Source organism: Xiphophorus hellerii, chromosome 19, assembly GCF_003331165.1.
Source record: "Xiphophorus hellerii strain 12219 chromosome 19, Xiphophorus_hellerii-4.1, whole genome shotgun sequence".
Lineage (NCBI taxonomy): Eukaryota > Metazoa > Chordata > Actinopteri > Cyprinodontiformes > Poeciliidae > Xiphophorus > Xiphophorus hellerii.
In genome coordinates, this window is record NC_045690.1 from 14,075,912 (window position 1) to 14,097,499 (window position 21,588).

The 21,588-nt window shown below is 37.9% G+C and overlaps 2 long non-coding RNA genes across 2 annotated transcripts; both read left to right on the forward strand.

Annotated features, from left to right (window-relative positions):
- Positions 1-1,016: 1,016 nt before the first annotated feature.
- On the forward strand, positions 1,017-3,895 carry LOC116708496 (uncharacterized). Its single transcript, XR_004336695.1, has 2 exons — positions 1,017-3,272; positions 3,482-3,895. It is a non-coding gene; the product is annotated as an uncharacterized LOC116708496 (long non-coding RNA).
- Positions 3,896-7,532: 3,637 nt separating this feature from the next.
- On the forward strand, positions 7,533-17,607 carry LOC116708495 (uncharacterized). Its single transcript, XR_004336694.1, has 2 exons — positions 7,533-12,838; positions 13,730-17,607. It is a non-coding gene; the product is annotated as an uncharacterized LOC116708495 (long non-coding RNA).
- The last annotated feature ends 3,981 nt before the right edge of the window (positions 17,608-21,588 follow it).

Sequence of the window (21,588 nt, forward strand, 5' to 3'; positions counted from 1 at the left end):
TGCTGGTTTTTCCACCTGCTGTCTGCAGAACGAAGTGCAGGGAAGCAGCTGTTAAAGAAGCACACCTAAATGTAACCAGAATAATAACTCCCGGAATGAGCTCACATGTCAAAAGTAAGTAGGGACGGGGGGGTTGTTTTGTGTTACAAATAAGGTGCTCAATATTCTCTTGGCCCAAGACCAACTTCCTGCTCTCCCCGTTGAGTTTGACATCCATGTCTAATAATACAGTGGTAATTAGACGATGCATTGTTTTGGAGCATCAATGAGTTCCAATAATACCTCTGAGTCCCTATGAAGGGGAAACGAGGAAGAACGACTCAGTCTGTCCTCTACCACTGAAAGAGAACCGCTACCAGATAAATAAAGACAAATTACAGCAATAAATGAGACGTGCATTGATTTGAATCAATGCAGGAGAGGTGCCAGAAATGACAATGTTTGGAACTGGTATTGCTTTGACGTAGAGACAGGTAAAAATCAATTTTTTTCTTTCGTTACATTAGGAATATTTTCATAACAAGCTAACCAGTTACATAGATTAACAGTCTTACAGACACATTTCTTACTTTTTAATCTCAATTCAAATAAATTACTTTCAGTCCTGTTACTCATGGTACATGGTCTGCATGGGCATAGCGAGTCCGAGCAATTTACACTACAATTATGTAGTTAAGGACCTTGGCCATGTGGAGAACAGCACTGGGTTTGTTTGTTATACTGGAAACTGAAAATAAATATTTTATTTTCTGTATAAATCTATTAAATAAATAGATTTATAGAGATAAATTTATTTATCTCTATAAATAGAGATACATTTATCTCTATTTATAGAAATAAATGTATCTATTTATCTATTAAATCTATTTAAAATAAATAGATTTTAAATAGATAAAATCTATTTATTCATTAAATAAATAGATTTATACAGCTATTTTATGTATATATTTAGTATTCCCACACTAAATTTAATTTCTTATATCTTCACTTCATTCCATTGGTGGAATTAACAACATGTCGTTGTTAGTTGGTTGAAGCCTGGAAGATTTTGATCAACTGTTTATTTGCTGTGGAACGTGTTTGAGATAATTTTGGAGATTTGAAATATATGGATAAAATGTAGCAATAGCAGTCTGAAAAGTAATTGATGCAAACATTTTACATGTTTTTTGTCTGTTTTCCAAATCCCAGTTATATTTCTGTTATTTGTTCTGACTATTTCAGGTTACCAGCCATTATTCTATTTAGCTCGCAAAACAGCAAGACTGTAAGGAAATTAGAATGTGAAGACTGGTTAGTTTTTATATTTAACAGCCTTCAATTTTCCAATCCAATTTACATTTTTGGATTGTTTCACAAGGTATATTCAGCCTCATAGAGATGATTTACCTCCTAACAGAAAAAAAATATTCTGAGTTACAAATGTCTGAGTTAAATCAAACATTCCTTTAATGCCTTCTAGTCAAGTTGAAACTCAGGGATACTTTTTAGACAATGTTGTTCTTTTTTTGTAGTTTTTTCTTTTTTTTTTTTTTACATTTTCCATTCATTCTGCAGCTCAGAGTGAATAATCTGACACCTTGTTTGCATCAGTGTGAAAGTTCAAGTTACTGTGGTCTAGAGGAGCATGTTAGTTCTCTCAGCAAAATATTATTTTAACAATTGATGTACATTAAATGTAAGTCTTTGCCATACAAAAGTAATCCTCCATTGCAATAGGCTTTGTCAGGAAAAGAGCCCATGATGTAAACACCCAGTTCAAGTTCAGCATGATTAGCTCCAATCCAAGACCCTCACTGAGTAAACTTCTGGTTAAGAGTTCATGTAGATCCTATTCCAAACCTCAAATACTCTTCTGTCTAAATTTGTGACAGAGGATCACTGATGTTCCACAACTATTTAACACCAGATTTGTTGTTGTTTTTACACTCTCACCCAAGTCATATCCTCTATCAGCCCTTTAGGCCCCTTCAGCTCCAGCCTCAGTCCCAGTATCAGCTCCAACACAGGCCACAGCTGCTTTGTATTTGCCCCTCTTTTCTCCTCCGAGCCGAGTTGTTTCAGTTCTGCTGCCAGGGTCATAATTAACATTTCAGCTTGTGATGGAAAAGGCCTGCGAGCCCTCCCTCCGTCCCTTGCTCCGGAATGAGGAAACTCCAACAGTATTCACATGGTTCTAAGAGGGGGTGTTAAACATCTGATTAACACTTTCCCTCCCAGATTTTCCATTTAAACTTTTAATGAGGGGATGCATGTGCAGATGTTTGTGTTTGTAGTCGATCCATATGCTCCTGTTAACCTTTCATCCTTCTCAGTAGTTCAGACAGACTCTCTTAAATAAAAGAAAAACAGACTAATGAAACATCCAACTACGTGAACAGAATCAGACTTCACTTCCATATGAACTGCTGATGGTTTAAATGAATCCAGAGCTGCGTTTTGCTCTCGTTTCGCTCTCAGATTACTGTCAGCGATGCCGTTGCCAGAACCTGTCACAGAGTTTGTCTTCACGCTAATTTGCAATTGTGGATATTATATTTCGACACAGCAATGATGGATGGTGGCGAGCCAAACATTGCAAGTATGAGCTGACTGCTGCCTCAGCTAAAAAGGAAAATTGCATAAATTTTTAAGGTGTTCCTGCAATGTGTTGTGCTACGTACATAAAAGCATTGATGATTACTGCTCGTAAAGAGAAGAATTTGTGTCAAGTACAGTGGAAGGGTTACATTAGCAGATATAACAAATAGGAGTGGCTAAAGCAGGAATATATATATGTATATATAAAAATTTGCCTTTTCATGTTTGCACAGTTCCTACAAGTTCTGCACCTGAATTTATCATGAAGGATGAAATGTGCAGTATGCACATGCTTAAAATGAACTTTTTAAAGTTAATTACAGTTCAAGTTTTTTATATGCAAATACGCCCAAATTATATCATATGATGTATTTTATTTTAAGACACATTCATTGTCACAATCTGTCTTTTGCAATATCAAACTCCTGAAAAACGATTAGAAATTAACATTAATTTAACAGGGAATTAAGGTTGAGCTTCCTAATGTAGACTAATGAGAGTGATGCATTAATTTTACCAGGTCACCCAGTGCTGCCAGAGCCATACTTGCCTTAATTGCATTTTTCTCTTCCGAGGTGATGAAAGAAGCACTGGAGTCAACGGTCAAGCGAACAGCAGAAGAAACAGAGAAAACAGAGCCTTCCTGCAGCTGACACACCAGTATTAAGAAATAATTGAAAATGCAAATGAAGGTGTGAATGAAACATTAGTGCACTAATTAACTTGGACTTTATGTTTGGTAATCAGAACAGGGATTTCTGGAAACTTGTTAATGACAATGTTATCTGGTCAGTTTTGTCTTTTCTTTTGTAAAGAAAAGAGGAACCTATTGTCTCACAGATTCGTCATCTTTCCTTCACCTCATATTTTCTCTGACTCAGTTTTTTTTTTCCGCTGGCAGATGAGGAGTCACCGGCACTGCTCATCTTCCCCCGGCTGGCTTACCTGGAAGGTGGCATGTAAGGTTAATTGGGAAACGAAGTTGAGAGAGTAATTAATGCATTTGTCAGCAGTGTCTTTCTCTGAGCCTGTAGCCGTCACGCAGCAGTCAGGCCGATTCTTCTCGGCCTGTCTCGCCAGGCTGTTCTGGTGCTGCTGGTGAGATGCTGCTCTGATACAGCGAGCGAGTCTCAGATGCACAGCAAGGCCATTGTTTTCAGGAGAGTGGGAGGATGGCAAAGTCAGTCAACTTCACATTAAACAAAGACAAAAGATTCAGGAACCTTCCAAATAAGTATGTAATTATTATTCAAATGTATAACAGTTCTAGAGCAAAGCATGACTAAAAAAAAAAAAAAATTCTTGTGCTTTTGGATCAAAAACAGCATTTTAAAAAATTACCATTAATTTAACAGGGAACTAAGGTTGAGAGTAAAAATATTCTCAACTGGCGAAAAGCGGTGGACACATCAAAGGTATCACAAAATGGGTTTCCTGATTCAACAACACATGTACATGACACCTTTTGTGTTTTTGAGACACTGATTTTGCTGATATTATTGCTGAGATTTGTTGAATTTCTTTGATTATAATGTAGCTGGTTACTTTATTTAACCCTTAACTGTCACCCCCAAAACAACCACATGTAAATCAATGGGTCCATGAAGACATTTAATGGGTTAAAAGAAATAATTACATGTTTCACATGGTGTAGTGAAAAGTTGAAGCAGCAAAGTAACCAAAGTTGCAGATCATGGGAATTCAGTACTTCCCAATACTTCTCAGGGTTTGCATTCTTACAAGAAGTGTGCAGTTTTAATGAAGTTGGATTTGAGATCCTGCAGTGTTTGTGCAAAGTTTTTTTTTGTTTGTTTTTTTTTTTTGAGTAAAGCAAGGTATGCTGTTTGTTGGAGCTTATTAAGAAGTGGATTAATTTATTTTTGCTAATGTATTAAGGTTACAGATCTAAATTTATATAAATAATATATCTATTGTAACTTGTTTATTTATTTGTTTTGTTTAGACCCTCCTTATCAGGTGACCTCCTGCTGTGATTAGGAAGCGGAAGCAGCTGCTGCAGGGCATCTGATTGTTTGGTTAAGGAGCGAGGGGTGAAATAGTTTTTCCACTTGTTACGGCTACTCTTGGATTTTAACAAAAATCAAAAGGTGCCAGAGTAGTTTCTAGGAGGAGGGTTTTCCGACTCATCCAAAACAAAGCACTCGCGGAAAGTTTTCTGGTGGCAAACGGTGACTTTCTCAATGTACAAAAATAACAGAAACACTCTCCGAGTTGACTTTCCAAAAAATGTAAAATTAAACTTTTTTTGGTGCGTCAACTCGGAGAGTGTTTCTGTTATTTTTGTACATTGAGAAAGTCACCGTTTGCCACCAGAAAACTTTCCGCGAGTGCTTTGTTTTGGATGAGTCGGAAAACCCTCCTCCTAGAAACTACTCTGGCACCTTTTGATTTTTGATTTTTGTTAAAATCCAAGAGTAGCCGTAACACTGTTGGTTGTGAAGGAAAAACTTGCACACGAATTCCCTCATGGTTGTACAGATCCTTCCTCAAACTATTCAATAAACCTCTTCATGTCAACTACATATTGAAACCAAAGAAAATTCCTGAACAAAGATTTTATTGGGATGTTGACTCTTTTCAATTTGTCATTTTAGCTTATAACTATTTTGGTCATCAGACCAAAGAACTTTGGCATATTCTAGTTGAGCCTTGACATGAGTTTTCGTCAACAGTGATGTTCTCGTTGTCACTCTCCCATAAAGCTTTGACCAGTGAAGAACCTGGACAGCAATTGTTGAATGAAGAGACTCTCCCTCTCAGCTGCTTAAGCTTCTAACTCTTTCAGTGTAGTCTGGTGGCCTCTCTCACTGGTCTCCTGGCCTGATCTCGGCAGATTTACCGGGGCGATGGGGATTCAGGCGGTAGAAGTTCGTCTTGTAGCGAAGCATGGATTGCTGGTTTGAACCTTTGCTTTGTTTGTCTCATTCATTTTGTCCTTGGGCAACATACTTCAACCACTATCTGTGCATGAATGCTTGTGTGAATGGGTGAAAAACTGAATGAATGAATAGTATGAAGTGGAAGTACAGCCCAATTACCTTCTTCACATGTGCCATATACGTTCATTCCTTGGTGATGGATTTAACTGAACTCAGAAGGATATTCAGGGTCTTATAGATTTGTTTTTTTTTAAAAAATGGGCAAATATTTTTAATTTTAAACAAGCATAAAAAAATGACATGATAAAATTCAAACATAATCAGACGTCTTATTACATCATCTTAGCTATAGTGAGTCTAATTCATGGTGGATTACAGTAATGTTTTAGTAAATTTGTTGCTCTATACCTGATAGCATATCTTGAGAAAAATCTTTAAAAAGGTCAGGAAGTAACAGAAATGAACTGAATTAGGTTGTATAAATGTTGTATTATAGAATATGTGCACAATGTTCACAGAACTGTATCATTCTGTCTCCAGATTCCTGGTTGATCACCTTCATCTGACATTTTTAGAAATATGACAGGTGATAGATAACATTGAATACATGTATGCAATAGTAAATGGGACGCATTTCTTATACTTTACATAATGTCTCAGGGGAAAATGAAGAACAGAAATGATGATTGCAGGATCTACTGTCACTTAGTTTAAAAAAAAATAAAAACAACTGTGTAGTTAGTTCAAGGAAGTAAAAGTTATCATGACATAGATATCCAAACAAAAACTGCTTCAGTATGTCTGCTGTCCCATTTTTTTTTTTTTTTTTGCTGTGTTAATCCATGCGATGAAAGGGACCTCCCGTGTTTGCCGGCTGCAGCTGATCGAGGATTCCTAATTCACCAAGTCCCACTTGGAGCAGATTAATTATAAATGAATGATATGGAGCGAACCCTCACGGCCTGAGGGAGATGCTCCCTATCCTTCCTTCCTTCTTTCCTTCCTTCCTCTTCCTTGAAATATATATGCGGCTTAACTCTGTTATTAATAACATATTTATAAATGGATTATTGATTTTTTTAAATGTACAGACGTTTATCTCTAAACAGAGAATTCAGTTCTAGAGTTGATTAGGCCGTCTTATCAGAATTTTTAACTAATGTGTTGAAAAGCTTTAATTTCTGGGCGTGTATGTCATTGTGACAGAAAATGCAAGAAAAGTCAAAAGTGTGAGGAATAGAGTATAAGTAAACATGTTGTCTGAAACAGATGAATAAAAAGAATTTGTTTGCAATATTAAGCTACTTTAAAATATAAAGAGGAATTATTTGCCTTTTCAGTGAGTGTGTTACACATTTGAAGAAGAATCAGTAATTTATTTATATTTTAAAGACTTTTTTTATGGAAAGACAAGTAACCACCTCGATAAGAAAATATTCATTCAGGGCAAGCAAATATCAAGTTTATTGTTCATTTAACATAAAGTCACTGTTAATCAATTTAAATAAATGAAAATGAAATTATATATAATCTGAGTACAAATAAAAAATAATTCAGGAAAATAACTAATACATTAACTAACGTGATCCAAATCTGACATTTGACAAACACTCAATACTACAGTATTTATCAAGGTGTCTCTCAGAAGACTAAAGGAAAGTATATCATGGTTTTGTTCTAAATTTTAGTGTGTGCTACAGTCTAAAAAGGAAATGCTCATGCTGGAACTTTGCTTTTAGATGCCTTGAGTAAATTAATTGTTCTTTTTTCCCCACAAATGTTACATTTAGATGTTAAAGAGTCCTGTAATTTCTTAAAAATCTCCCAGATCTTTTACTTTGTCCATAATAAGTAACTTATAACTGACATTTTTGTATTGAACCCTGCAACTTTAGTAACGATGAATAAATCCATTCAACAAGAAGTTTACATTTCAAAATGATTAAAAGAAACTATTCTATTTTACGGTTTTAAATGTTCTAAACAAACAAAATAAAATCTAACTTTTAACATTAGTAAAATTTTTAATCAATATCATCTAGACTTTCACATACTTTATGTCTGCATACAATGGCTTCCTAAAAATTGAAGTCAATTCCTTTTTTGCTCACAGTCTTGGGCAATAAAGCTAAATCAGATTCTGATATGTTTCTATACAAGCAAAACAAAAAAAAAAAAGCTTTCGCATTGATTTGAAAAACCGGTAAAACAGAAATGTGGGTTTGTTTAAATTTAAAGCCCAATGAAGCCAGTAAATAGCTATATGGAATAAAAAGAGTTCTTATAGAGGAAGGTTGAAGGTGGATTCCAGATTGAGGCTCTGATTGTAACTTGAAAAAAACATGTACGATCCCAAATCCCAAAGGTTGTTTTTTTTACTCATGCTGCATGTTTCCTGCTCTGCGGTGTCTCCTGGAGAGATGTTTCTAATCTCAATGTGGCTTCCTGATTAAATAAAGATTAAATTTAACCTTTTTTTTACAGTTCCACAGTGACTCACTAAGGAGGAACTGGTCAAAGGCAAACTGAGGACAGAAGTAATCAGATCAAACCATCACTAATCAAGTCCAAACCAACAGCTGAAAAAGTTTTTTTTAATTCTGGAAACATTTTGTGCGTACTCACACATCACTGAGAATTGTTGTTTAGGTATAAACCTGGATGTTTCAGTGCTTCCTTCCAATTTAACACAACATTGTAATATCACAGTAAATGGGAATTTTAAACACCAGCTGCACAGTCATTCACACACCGGAACGACTGTTTAAGGGATGTGATGACATCTATATTATCCGGGAACCACATTTAAATTTATTGGACTGATTTAAACAAGGAAACAAAGGCAGTCAATTGCTCTTTTTCTTCACCGAGTATTTTCATTACAGTCACTCACTGCTGACAAAGCACTCAAACGCCTCTACGAGCCGAGAGTACAGGAATCCACCTACACAGATCAACATCTTCATTTAATCCAAAATAAGGCAGTGGTCTGCAGAGCTGTGCGAAAATTAAAACAGGTTAATCAACATTTTGACCTTAAATGTTGCCTGGATCAATGTACATAGTCATTTGGATGATCTTTAGTCATGCAGGTCCTGTCACACCGTTACTTGTTTTACCATGTATTCAACCACACCCAGTAGGGGCCTACAAAACCTTGTTTTGGGAAAAGTTACTTGACGTCTTTGACACTATGTTACCATGATGTGGATCAATTTGCATAGTCTGTGTATATTGGAATGAAGGATATACAATTAATAGTGCTCTAAGAAAAACACCCAGGACAGGCTGGAATTCTGCAGTAAGAGACATTGGACAATGGAACCAATCCATCTTTATTTACAGAGATTGATCATGTCTAATGATCAGTGTCAGACAGAAAAACCCAACAAAAAACTAACAAAGACTATAATTTAATTATATTAAGATGATAAATAATGATGGAGAGCATTAAATTAATCACCTATGTGAAGAAGAAACACATGTAGAAAGATATTTTCTTTTATGAATAATCCTTCTCATTGATTGTGTGGCACCCAGAAATAAAAATGTGTCCGATTTTATGAGTTGTGTTCTGTCATCAATGACAAAACCCAAGTGTGGGGTTTCTTCCACCCAATTCGGTCTAAAAATACAGCCAAAAGTGAGATCAGTGTCAGAGTAATTTCCTCTAACAATCGAGCAACAATTTGATGATGATCTGTGAATTTTTCCGCCTGACAGTGCACAGTGACTAAATGGCTAAGTGACTAAATCAGAACACTAAAAGGAACAAATGCTCAGTGAACCCTATGGGTCTTATCTCCTCAGAGACCCTGTGGTCAGTTCTTAAATGACAGCAGACGTTTAAACAAACAGTTTACTTTCGGTGTTTACGTCATGAAAGTATTAGAGAATTTTCAGGTAGAAAATAAAATGACTTAGTTTCCAAGCTTCTGCAGCAGAGTGTCAGCCTTTGGGGATTTTCTGCCTCTAAATGTGCGTTGCATATTTACATGCCAGTGTTTGTTGTCTTTGGCATGTGTATCAGTGTAGAAATGTTTGGGGTGACATGACTCTGTCACTTCTGTCACTTGTGACAGACGTGTGCAGCAGCAAACATACTTCTCACTCGGTGTTGTAAATCCATTCCTGCCGTCACACTGTGGGGGAACCGACTGTATTTTAGGAAGAAAAATGTTGATTATGTTGCATACATTAGGATTTTCTTGTTAAGTGAGCAGTAGTCACAGTTAAGGCTGATGTTGGTGATGGAAAAAAAATGGCTGTTAAGTCAGTGTAAAGTTCTTTAAAGTGATGGAAATTTAACTGAATTTATCTGGTCCTTGTGTGTTCGGAGACTCAGAGCAGCTCTTAGCTCATTAATGTAAACACTCTACTAAGCACAGGTTCTGCAGAGCTGCACCGCTGACTCCACCAAATCCACCGGGACACCGACCGACATCTCTGCCTTGTTACGCAGCTCTTTATCCTCCTCTGTCTCTCCTCCTCTTCATGTGTCCCCTCAGGCTTTGCCTCCCCTCAGGCTTCACCTCCTCCATCATCACTTTTGCCCCTTTTCCCCCCCTTCCTCATCCTCCACCTCTCACCATCTCCGTCATCTTTTTTTTTTTTTTAATTCTTCAACATCTGCCAACACTTTCTCGGCTGCACACGAGTGAGCCCTCAGAAGTTTACACTGCGGCGCTAAATAATAACCACCATATGCCATTTAGTCTTTACAACCATCGAACTTTCATCCAGAGTGATTTAAAGCCAACAGGCCTGCTGTTGAGAGCATTTCATTGTGCCATATAGTTCATGAGTTTAATGAGCTGTATTAGGAATTGTCTGTCAGGATTGAATTCACATGTTGGAGTTGTTATGTTCAGAAATGGAAATAAGTCCATTCAATCCCCCTTTCTGAGGTCAAAGAAAAATGGATAAAATAACTACATAAACAAGGTTCATTAATGTAACCCCACACATTCAAAGTTCAGTGCAGTTTCTTGGTAGATTTGTGTTTTTTTGTTAATAAGCTAATGATTTTACTTCATCAGGATTGGGTGACTCAGTGCTTTGATTCTCTCTGAAGCCGTTAAGTAGCGTTTTTGCTTCAGGTCAACTTCTGTTTTTCTCCAAAAACCCAGTGTTGCTTTCATGAGGTGTTTTAAAGTGTGTTATCAAATTTCTTAGTATAATGCTTTCAAAAGACAGGTTACTTTTTTAGTTTATCATTTTTTGCGGCAAGGTGTTAATCCTAATCTTTCTACTCTCTTTTAGCCTTTTTTTGTCCTCGACTCTCAATGGATTCCCATTAAAAGTAGCAATGTACTATCATTAGTCTAACAGGTCCTGTACCTCATTTAACGGCACTAAATCCAACTAACTACTGCATTTTTGACATTTTGAGCACATGACTCACAGATTTCATAGTACATGTTAGTATATAGTATGAAGTGCTGCTAATTGTGACTAATCCACTCAAAGTATGGTGTTTTATCAAGTCAAGAGCACACCATAGCACTTCACACTACATTCAGTTACTCACCCCCGCCCCCGCACGCTTTCACACACTGATGGTGGTAAGCTACTACATTGTAGCCACAGCTACCCTGAGGCAGCCATCCACCGGGTCTTCTGGGGCCTCATGCATAAAAGAATGCGCAGTTTTCACGCCAAATCACACCGAATCTGATGTAGTCCGTGACTGCATCACGGACTACATCAGATTCTGTGAGGACACTGTCATGCCAGCCCGGACCGTGCGCTGCTTCTCCAACAACAAACCCTGGATTACCAGTGACCTGAAGGCACTTCTAAACAAAAAGAAGATGGCTTTCAGGTCTGGAGATAAGGAGGAGCAGAGGAGAGTCCAGTGTGAACTCAGAGAGTCACTGAGGACATGCAAGGACAACTACAGGAGGAAGCTTGAGTCCAAACTCGAGCAGAACAGTGTGAAAGATGTGTGGAAAGGATTGAAGCAAATCGCTGGGTTGAAGGGGAAGGACACACAGACATCTGGGAGCCTGGATAGAGCAAACCAGTTTAACCAGTTTTTCAACAGGTTTAGCTCACCTACTGCTACTCCCCTACCACCATCATCCCCCCACACATCCACACTGCCCCAAGTTGTTCAAACCACCTACCGACATTCTCCTGCACACCACCTCTCCTTCCTCCTCTCCTATTTAGGTGAGTTTTGGCGCTTTGTAGTTTGATATTGTCCACAGAAAAAGTTTGCGTGGCTGCCACACATTTTCACGCCAGCGAAAAAGTGTGCGTATATTTACTCAAACTTTGACGCAAAGTTAATTTTTATACATGCCGACTTGTGCATAAAATATGGCGCCGCACATTTTTTGTGCGCACGCTTTATGCATGAGACCCCTGATCACCACAAGCAGAACAGGCAGAGGATATACAGTATCTTATCCAAGGACACAATGATAGGGAAGGATGAAGATAGGGCTCAAATCGACAACCTACTGGTCACGGAACCAGTAGGTTGTGGTAGCATCAACTATCTTTGGTGATACCATTAAAAATTCATATGTGGCCCTCAGAGTGAAACTTTACTTGCATTTTGTATGGCTATACAAAAAACAAAAAAGTGAACTGTTTGAAGTTATGCAGTTACAAAAATATTTTTTATGCAGCTAATATAAAGTCACAACGCCATTAAAATAAAATGACTAAATTATCTTAAGTGTGAGTTCAATGTTTATCTGAAGCTTTGTAGCAGCACTGGTCTTAAATAACTGAGGAACACATTTCCAAGAGCCAAACTGAAATAGGAATCATTGAAATGTATCTCGATGTGGCAGAAATCTTTTTAGAAACGATGACAAAGTAAACAAAAATTATTTCCATTTTATAAGTGGAGTGTCGCATGTCAAATTGTTTTTCATCAATGAAAGATAGACATTTTTAGGTTTGAAATTGTCCTATTCATTCATGGAATACCAGTAAAAACAAGACCCATAGGAGAGTCCAGAGAGTTTCTAAGTTTCTGGTCTTCTGTTTGTTTGTTGTGGAGGACTATAAGCCGATCAAAGGAAGGTGGGTGTAGGCTGTAGTCGCTGGTTCTTGACAGCAAGTGATCGTCTCAGCTTTGCTCTAAAGAAAGCAAGGGCTTTAATTTATTCCCTCTCAACTCACGCTCTCTGTGTCGGCCTGAGTGTTGTGGAAAGTGCTCAGATCATATGTAAAGCTGTTTTATGCTAATGTGTGTCTGTGAGTGTGTACGCACGTTGTTATAGACTTGTCACACCAGCGTACACAAACTGCATCAGAGCCTCTCCACCTGGCTGACACCTTGTGTTGCTGCTGCTTCTTTTCCTTCCACCGATCCAGACAAGGTTTAGGACAAATGGAAGGTAAGAGGAAAATTAACCTCCTGTTGGTGACTTAGATAAATGAAGATGTTTGTAAAGTCAAGAGACTGAGAAACTAAAGCTATATGTTCAGACACAGTGATTCTGGTTTTGCTCTCCATGAAACCAGATTAAAACTGGTCTATGCATGTTTGAGCTGTAAAAATGTGATTGGACACTTTTGATATATAGCAGAGTCTTGTATTTTCATAAAGTCAGGTTCTCTCTTTTTAATGAACTTTAAAACAAATTTCTATGGTTCATTGCCTTTATGCTTGCTCCATATCACTGTGTCTTTGCTTTCTTCCATTGTTAGTCTTTTTCCCTCTTCTCCCACACATGGACTTAGTATCATTGCACCTTGTTTCAGTTTACTCCTTCAGTATATGTCTTGGTCTCTTTTCATCTTGATGCACTCTCCATATTATCCAGGATCAAGTCTTTTGTTTTTCTGCCATCATTTTTTTCAAACTCATTTACCACCTCCACCCACTTCGCTAATTTAATTTTGATTGCAGCTAGTTTTAACTTCCCCCTGTCTATCTCTGAAAATATGTTTTCATATCCTTCATTTTATGACTCCTCATGACCAACATACAGCTGAATCACTTCAGCGTCTTTTCTTTCCTTCCACCCTTCCTATACCTTTTCATTTCCTTTCTTTTCTTTTCTGTTCTTTTCTTTTCCTTCTTTCTAACTTGAAATTGTTCCTGAAGAACAATTTCAAGTTCCATCACAACTCTGGCACAAAAGATTACAGCACTACAATCAAACAAGAGACCAAGATAGTTGAACTTCTCTATTGGAACAAATATTTACCCTAAACCTCATAGGAGCATTATTTTTTTAGTAGAGAGGAAGAGCTGATTCTCCTTCCTGTCTCTTATGTTGTAGACCTCTTCATAGCACTCTGAATATCATGACCCAAAAATGCCAACCAGAGTACATCATCACCATGAGCAAAGACAAGACCCCAAGGTTTCCAGACCAGACATCAGTGTCCACCATAAACAGTGTCCAAGACAAGATGCAACTCTGGTATACACAATGGTTTCAACCATGTTCCATTAAAGATAAGATTTTTCAGAAACACTCATATAAGAGCCTGTGATACTTTTTACAGAGTGACAAATTAATCATCTCTATACATTTTATGAAAGGAAACTATAGAGTTTTTGCTTTAAGTGTGTCAACTGCTAGTTATGTGCTTCAACACTAAGTATGGCAAAGTTTGGACCTATTACCATAGGAAACTCAACAGCTTCCTGAATCCTAACCCAGTTAAGCTAAATAAAAAAAAATGCCACAGAGAGCATTTTCTGAAAGTGCCAGCTTTCTTCACAAGCCAAATCACAAATGTGTGTTTTGATTCACTTGGAGATGGCTGAAGTGACCAGGCGTCTGGCGGCTGTGAGGTAGTGTTAAACACCATGTGAGGGAAACATCAAGGCCTTTAGCACTCCGTCTGTTGACCACTTGGCCAAAAAAATGCATCTTTTTGCACTCTGTCTTTCTCACACCTCTCGGCAATGTGATACAATCGTTTTATTTATTTTTTTTTTTTTGGAACTGATCCTTTTATTAAACTACATAGAGGATTTGGAATATTGCAAAATACACCATTAAAAAATTATTCATATAGGACTAAGTATCTCCAGAGCTCTCTTAAGCAAAGTATACAGAGCCTGAGAAGTTTTCCCAAGCTCATTTTCACAGTTTGCCAAATCAACAAAAGTGGTTGGAAGGAGAATTCCTGATTTGCAGCATTTATTTGAAGAAGCTTTGTGAATGGTGGGCAGATGGAGAACTCGCCGCGATTGCCATTACAAAACATTTAGAGGCCAGCTCGCCAAGTTAGCGCCTGGTCTCAGACATTTGTTTACTGAGGAATGGTCCGATGTAACTGTACTTTTTCCTCAATGCATCTTGGCACCACTTTGCTTTGGAAAATCCTGATTTACACTCAACACACTGGTCCTTTTGTGCCCTGGTTTTTACACTTTTTTGTCCAATCCAAGGGCTTTTCACAGGAATGCTGAGCTGTTTTACTTTAGTTGTCTCTTATCTTTCCCTTTGAATTTAATTTCCAGTTTAAGGAGGTTAAGGCATAGAATATTTTACAACAAACGATAAAATCAGGGTCTGCCAATTGTTCTGAGAGACATGCAACTCATTCCTAATGATCACTGAGTAATTTTTCTTGCTCTTTCTGACCTCCCACTAATCAGACAATTTATTTTGACTGAATTTGAGCTTATTTTGATTCACCAGCGCTAAAATATTTTACGAAATATGTAGAATAAAATATATTCTATAATTGGTTGGATTTAATTTTAAAGAGAAAATCTTAATGATGACTCTTGCACTGCTTTTCAAATATGTTATGATCCAGTCATATCCAGTCATATTTTGGTTAAGTAAATCATGGTGAGTGTGGCAGGTTTTTCACTCCCTCTAAAATGGAAGTGAGAAATGTGGGTATAATGCAAAACATAAAGTGTTGGCATCATAAAGATGTCTGTTGATGTCTAACTTTTAAAAAAAATAAAAGTTCTAATTCATCCATTGTGCCTACCAAACCTGATTCTTTGTTAGGTTAGTTTAAGTTTGGATGGGAAATGTAATCTAAATTGTCAATTTAAATTGTAAACTTGGATTCCTACTTGCATTCAGTAGGAAGAATATATTTCAGTGTTGAAATCCAGGTTCCAACTTTTCATCCGCAAAGAATTATTGGCTCTTTAATTTACACAACTTTCAGTGCATCTTTTGAAAAGGCAATTGAACCTCAAATTATCTACAAAGACCTGCAAAATAGGAGAAAAAAAAATCTAAAAAACGTTATCAGGTAACCGTTTTCAATATCTAGGAACATTATAAGAGTTATTTTCATACCAACTTAAAAGAAACTCATAGGAAATAATGCCTTAATCATATCAGTAATGTTTTAGAGAAAATATCTGTCTTTCATTTTCAATTTAAATTTGGTGATTGTGTGCAGTCCATCTTTCATGTTTTTTCTGAACCAGGAATCCTGACCAGACTCCAGCTCCCCAGTACTGGAACTGGATGATGTGCCAATTATGCCTGAGGTGTGTGCAGGGTTTTGGTCTCAGAGGTCCATGCACCACATCCTGCCGGGCTTCATGCATCATTGTGAGAGGTTGGCCATCGGGTGATGAAGCATCCATTCAGCCCTTCCTGGGGCCTTCCTTTGGCCCCTCCCTTCTTCCTAGTGACATGCTCACACAGTTGGACATGAGAGATTGTCGCAGAAGCTGCAGGGTGCTGGAGAAACACTCCACTTTAATGCATTTGTGAAATACACAAACACTCTGAGAACAAGTCAAAGCAAAGCATAAAAGGTCTTTGTGTCTATCCTGCTTACTTTGTCTGTCTTTTTAGGTCACTCACCCAACAAAAATCGGTATTCGGGGCTTGCATGCTTTCTTATTCTATCTGATGTTAAATGTGATAAAACAAAACAAGAATTTTACTAATAGAGGAAGAAAATGCTTAATGACATACATCTTTTTGGAGTCTATGACACCTCCATCTTTCTGTCCTACATCCTAGGCTCCACCTCCACAGCATCCTCAAATGATGGTCAGGAGGGGTGGGGTGAGGGTGGCTGACATTTTGTCATCTGCTGAATGCTGAGGTCCCATTGGGGGGCTAATGAGTGCCATCATTTTTTAGTAATCAATAAATCATGCCTTATTGATTTCTTCTTCCTCTCTCTCCCTCTCTGAGCCAGCTTCTGTTCTCTGAATGCCAGAGAACAGGAAGGGGAGAGGGGTGGAGCAGTGGAGGGGCAAACAGGTGGGAATAAGGGATGGAGCTGAGAAGAGGGGGGGATTAGTTGGATGAAAGAGATGGATGGAGAGATTAATAGAGACAGGATAAGGGACACAAGGTTGGAAAAGAAAGTACACAGTGGTAGTTACATTGCCGTTGACCTATAATGATTGATTTTTGCCCTTTGATTTAAAGAACCATAATAAAAAATTAGCTGCACATAGGACCCATTGGTTGACTATAAGATCTGTTTCCCTACATAATAGCTTATTTCTCAAATTGTCCTGGATATTACTTTATCCAACCAGAACATTGGATTAGTTTGACTAAAGTTTTCACTAAAACTCAAATTAGGGCTCACAGACGTTAACAGATCATTGTCCCACACACTTTATGCTGCTGTCACACAATTTGTAGATTTTTGCATGCTCTCAGTGACACACAAAACCTTTGGCACTGTGATTGGACTGTGTCTAGAAGCAGTTGATAGCACTAGAGCATACCCATGCATGCCAAACATTTTATATTTTATTCGTAAAATTGTTAAAATAGTGTATAACTTCCCTTCACTTTCACCATTGTGACGGCCCTGCTGTGCGGTCCTGTGTGTGTGCTATGTGGCCGGTAGATTGTTTGTCAATTAAGGTCCTCAATTGTGGGAGGTGCTTCTGATTACGTGGCCACCTGGGTTACATATAAGGAGCGCCGTTCCACTCATGTCAGGCTGGCCGACGCAAGAATCAGGCGCAGACGACCCGGAGATCCAGGCCCAGCCGAGATCCGGATTCGGAGGCGGCGCCGGCAGATTGCTTGATACCTTGTGGGAGCTGAGACCTGTGGGGGCCAACCGGGTCCATGACTGGTAAAGGACCAGGCTGAGGGAACGCTGGATTATCACGTCTTGGGCTGGCGCCCATTGCACCCCTAGACAATCGGTTGTTTTTAATAAATGCCTCTGAAGGGCTAAAAATGTTTCTGGTTTCCGTGTCCTCCCTATTTTTTGTTGTGGCTATCCGAGCCGGGCCGTAACACCATTATGCGATACTTCATGTTAGTCTACTGTTTATAATCCTATTTAGGATTGGCCTTCCATGTGTCAGAGGGCAGCTGTGCACCAGAAGGTTATTCCACTGTACTGTGACTGCCACAGGTATCGTGTAGCTAATACACACGATGAGACTTGCTTCATATTCTCAACCTGTAGTGGTGTATAGGTTTTTCACCAAATATTAAACCACCATGATCTCATTACGAGCATTTTGTTGTAACTGTCTATGCCACATAATGGCAACCCCTCTGACGAGATCTTCATGGGTGAAGACCCCTGCTGAGACCATCCACCTCCTGGCTGATTTTATTTATTTTTTACAACATAGTTGCAGGTTTTTTCACTTTAACATTTTAGCCTATTGCTTCATACTCTACTGCTTCAGCAGCCAGATGCCCCCACCACAGACCAACATGCAGATGGTGTTCTGATAACACTCCAGCCACCAGGTTACAGAGAAGCTTTCAAGCAGTGTTGCAGATACTTATCACAGTGGGAGATTCATAGCTGCTGCTGCGGCTGGAGTTGTGTTTGGTCAGTTAAGCCTTCACCACTCATGACAGATATGTATCTTCTTACATAACAGCTATTTCAGCTCTTTACATGCAGGGTGGTAAATTGTACATGTGCATAATCAAACCAAATTAAGCCAGAACACTGCATGATCACCCATAAAAGCTCACTGAAATAGTCAAAGTGGCCCTGAGCTCTAACAAGTGGAGGAAAATTTTCAACCTCTGAGGCTCACTTAGTGCTAATGTGAGCATGAGTACAAGAAAATAATGAGGTATTACTTTAGAAAATGAACCATACATACCAAGAGAGCACACTCCGACCTGGGTCATCCCACTGGGTCTTAAAATAAATGGAAATGGGGTGCTATTTTGGATGAAATGGGAGGGTGAAATCATCTGGATCCACAATGGGTTTGATCCTTTGAAAGAATCAAATAACTCGTTGGCTCCTTACAATAATGTGAGAATCATTTTCTTTCTTTAATTGAAAGTGTTGCCTTAATGGATGTGTAATATGTTTTGAAGAGCTGGAAAAATAACAGCTATACATTGACATTGCAATAATATTCAATATTCATTGAAATGTTACTTTATTTCAGTAATAAATTCAAATCACGAAATGCATATTTTATGAAGATTCATCACACACAAAGATATACATTACAAGCTTTAATTTTTGCTCATTATTATCGTCTTTATAGACTCATTACTCACAGATGTATTAAGGACACACATTGATTGATGTTATATCAGAGGAAAGAGTGGAGAGGCAACAAATCCAAGTTTCTTTAGATTTCCACAGTCAGTAATGATTTGAAGAGCCGTGATATCTGATCATGTTGGTTCACAGGAGTCTCTTTCTGATAATCCTTTCATTCTGTTATCTACATGTGTTTTCCAAGCCATGCCAAACGTGGAATCAGAGGTTGAAGTTATCCGATCAATATCACGCACCTGATGCATCTCACAAGGTACTAATAAACCCATAGCCATTTTGAGCTGTAAGGGGTTAATATGGGACTGCAGAACGAGTGTGACATAGCAATATGAAACAAAGCAGAGACGTCTGCAGAAGCAGCAGGAGTTCACGGTGTGCAGTGAGAGCAGATGCAGTGAAGGATCTTCCAGTCTGTCAGATCTGAGAAATATGTTGCTCAGCAGAATTTGATGTAGAATATAATATTATGAGAATGTTGTGCACCATTTAAGTATGGAATGATCATGAACTCTCCATCTGGACATTGCCCCTCTGGAAATCTCCCACAGGTCTCATGCTTTGCTCAGGTGAATGATGTGAGCTGTAAATCTCACCCCTTTGTGCATGCAATCTCAGTTCATGCTTTCTGTATATATGGCCAGTGACCTTGACAGATTAATTTGTAGGATATGAAAGGACAAAATAAGTTGCAATCAGGTTTTTTTTTTTGTATGATTATATCAGGACTATGTTCCGAAGAAGCTTGTTTTGGAGACACAAAGTCTTCCATAGTTGAAAATAGTTTTTCACTGATCTCTTGCAATATTCAAATCTTTATAGCAACATAGTTCATTAAAATGAACAGAAATAATTATATAAAGTAGCACTGCGTGTGTAATAAATCTATGTGTATTAACATTTTTATTGATATTCTGATACAGTTGTATGTATAAGAGTGCACGTGGACAAAATTGTCAAGTTGTTTGTTTTATTTAAAGTTTTCAGTGATTGTACTGATTTTATTATTATTGTTTGCTTAACAGTAAAGGTTATTTTTTTTATTCAGAAGAAATCCCCAGCAGTCATTGGGCCAATTGGGGAAGAGGCCCATGACACTGCAAAGATAAATGGATATGGATGGATGAATCTGCAAGTTAGATTAAAAATATATAGAGCTATTGAATGATTGCCTGACTAAACAAGGGAGAGAAGATGCAGAAAAACGTCATTCTGCAGGACTTGTAGGAGCATTGCTTCAAAGATGAAGTGTGCAAGTTGTGCTGGTCAGCCTGATGCTTAGATCTCTAGATGATGGAGAGGAGCATCAGACAGCAATCCCATACAGTTTAGCATTTTAAATCATGAAAACGGGAGGAATGGACTTTAAAAAGGTCCAGCAGCTGCTATCTTCATTACAAAATGTCAATTAAAGTAACATGACAAAGTACAATAAGAAAATTGACTTTTTTTTGTCTTTATTAAGTTCTTGTTGTAACATTTATTTTAAAACTGCCAACACTCAGATACACGGACACGCACATCTAAGCATTTAGAGAGAGGATGAAAAGTGAGCTGTCTCATAATACAGCAGCAAGTCTTAATGTAGGCAGACAGTGGAGCTGACCTTGAAGAAACAGATGCCATGCCGTTATAAAAGGCTGTTTGCTTCATTTATAGCCAGTCCAGGAGCCATCCCGGTTATCCTTGCTGTCAGACAGTTTACCTTACAGTAGCGGAATGAAACACTGATGCTGTGGCACATCGCAATAACCGGCCTGCTGTGCTGTGTTCTAATGACACAATGTAAAATCCAATTGTGTGCAGCTCATTTTATCATCTGAAAGCCTTCAGATGACTTTGGAACAGAACCAGAATACTTTCAGCAGCTCTCTGCTTTGTTCTACCTTCTGCACAAATGAATGCAACGCTGAATGGATATCAATTAATAAGTAATATTTCAGCCGCTTTGCTTGGATACAGACAGGAGAATTTATCTAATGGAGTTCTTCAACTTTTAATTGGTTGTAAAAACAAAAACCTGCTTTTTCCCGCCACACGTTTCCGGTAGAGCGATGGTACATCACAAACACGGGACCTGCCAATTAAAAACTTTATTTGTGGTTTAGAATTATCAATTAAATGAGGCCATCCAAAACAGAAATAATGGAAAATATGAACTGCAAAGTTCTTTGTTGTTCTACACCCAAACTATTCTGTTGTTTATTACAAAACAACAGTATTTTAAAAATGTTCAAAGCATGTTTATTTGTCCGGATTCTAATGCAGTCTGTATCTTTTCCAAATTTCATGTTCAAAAACATGAACCTATTATAAGAATATGTGTCCTAAATTTAGTCTGAACTTTTCTATTTATGCGTTAAAGATTACATAAAAATTCAAATTATGTAATTTTAAGACATGAAACATAGGAACCTTGATTTGTAAAACCCCTGTCCTCATAGCATTTCAGAGTTGTGATACCAATAATATTAATGTGACACTATGATTCCCCACATACCTCTATTCCATTAGGAAACCATAACAAACTCTGTTTCTCCATCAACCATCAAAAAGTCCTTTTTCCCTTCTTGCAACAACATTAGCTCACATGGGTTCACACAATGCTCTGCTTTAATTAAACAATGGAGCATAACATTGGCCTCCATCTAATTACCAGCACGTATATTGGTAGCAG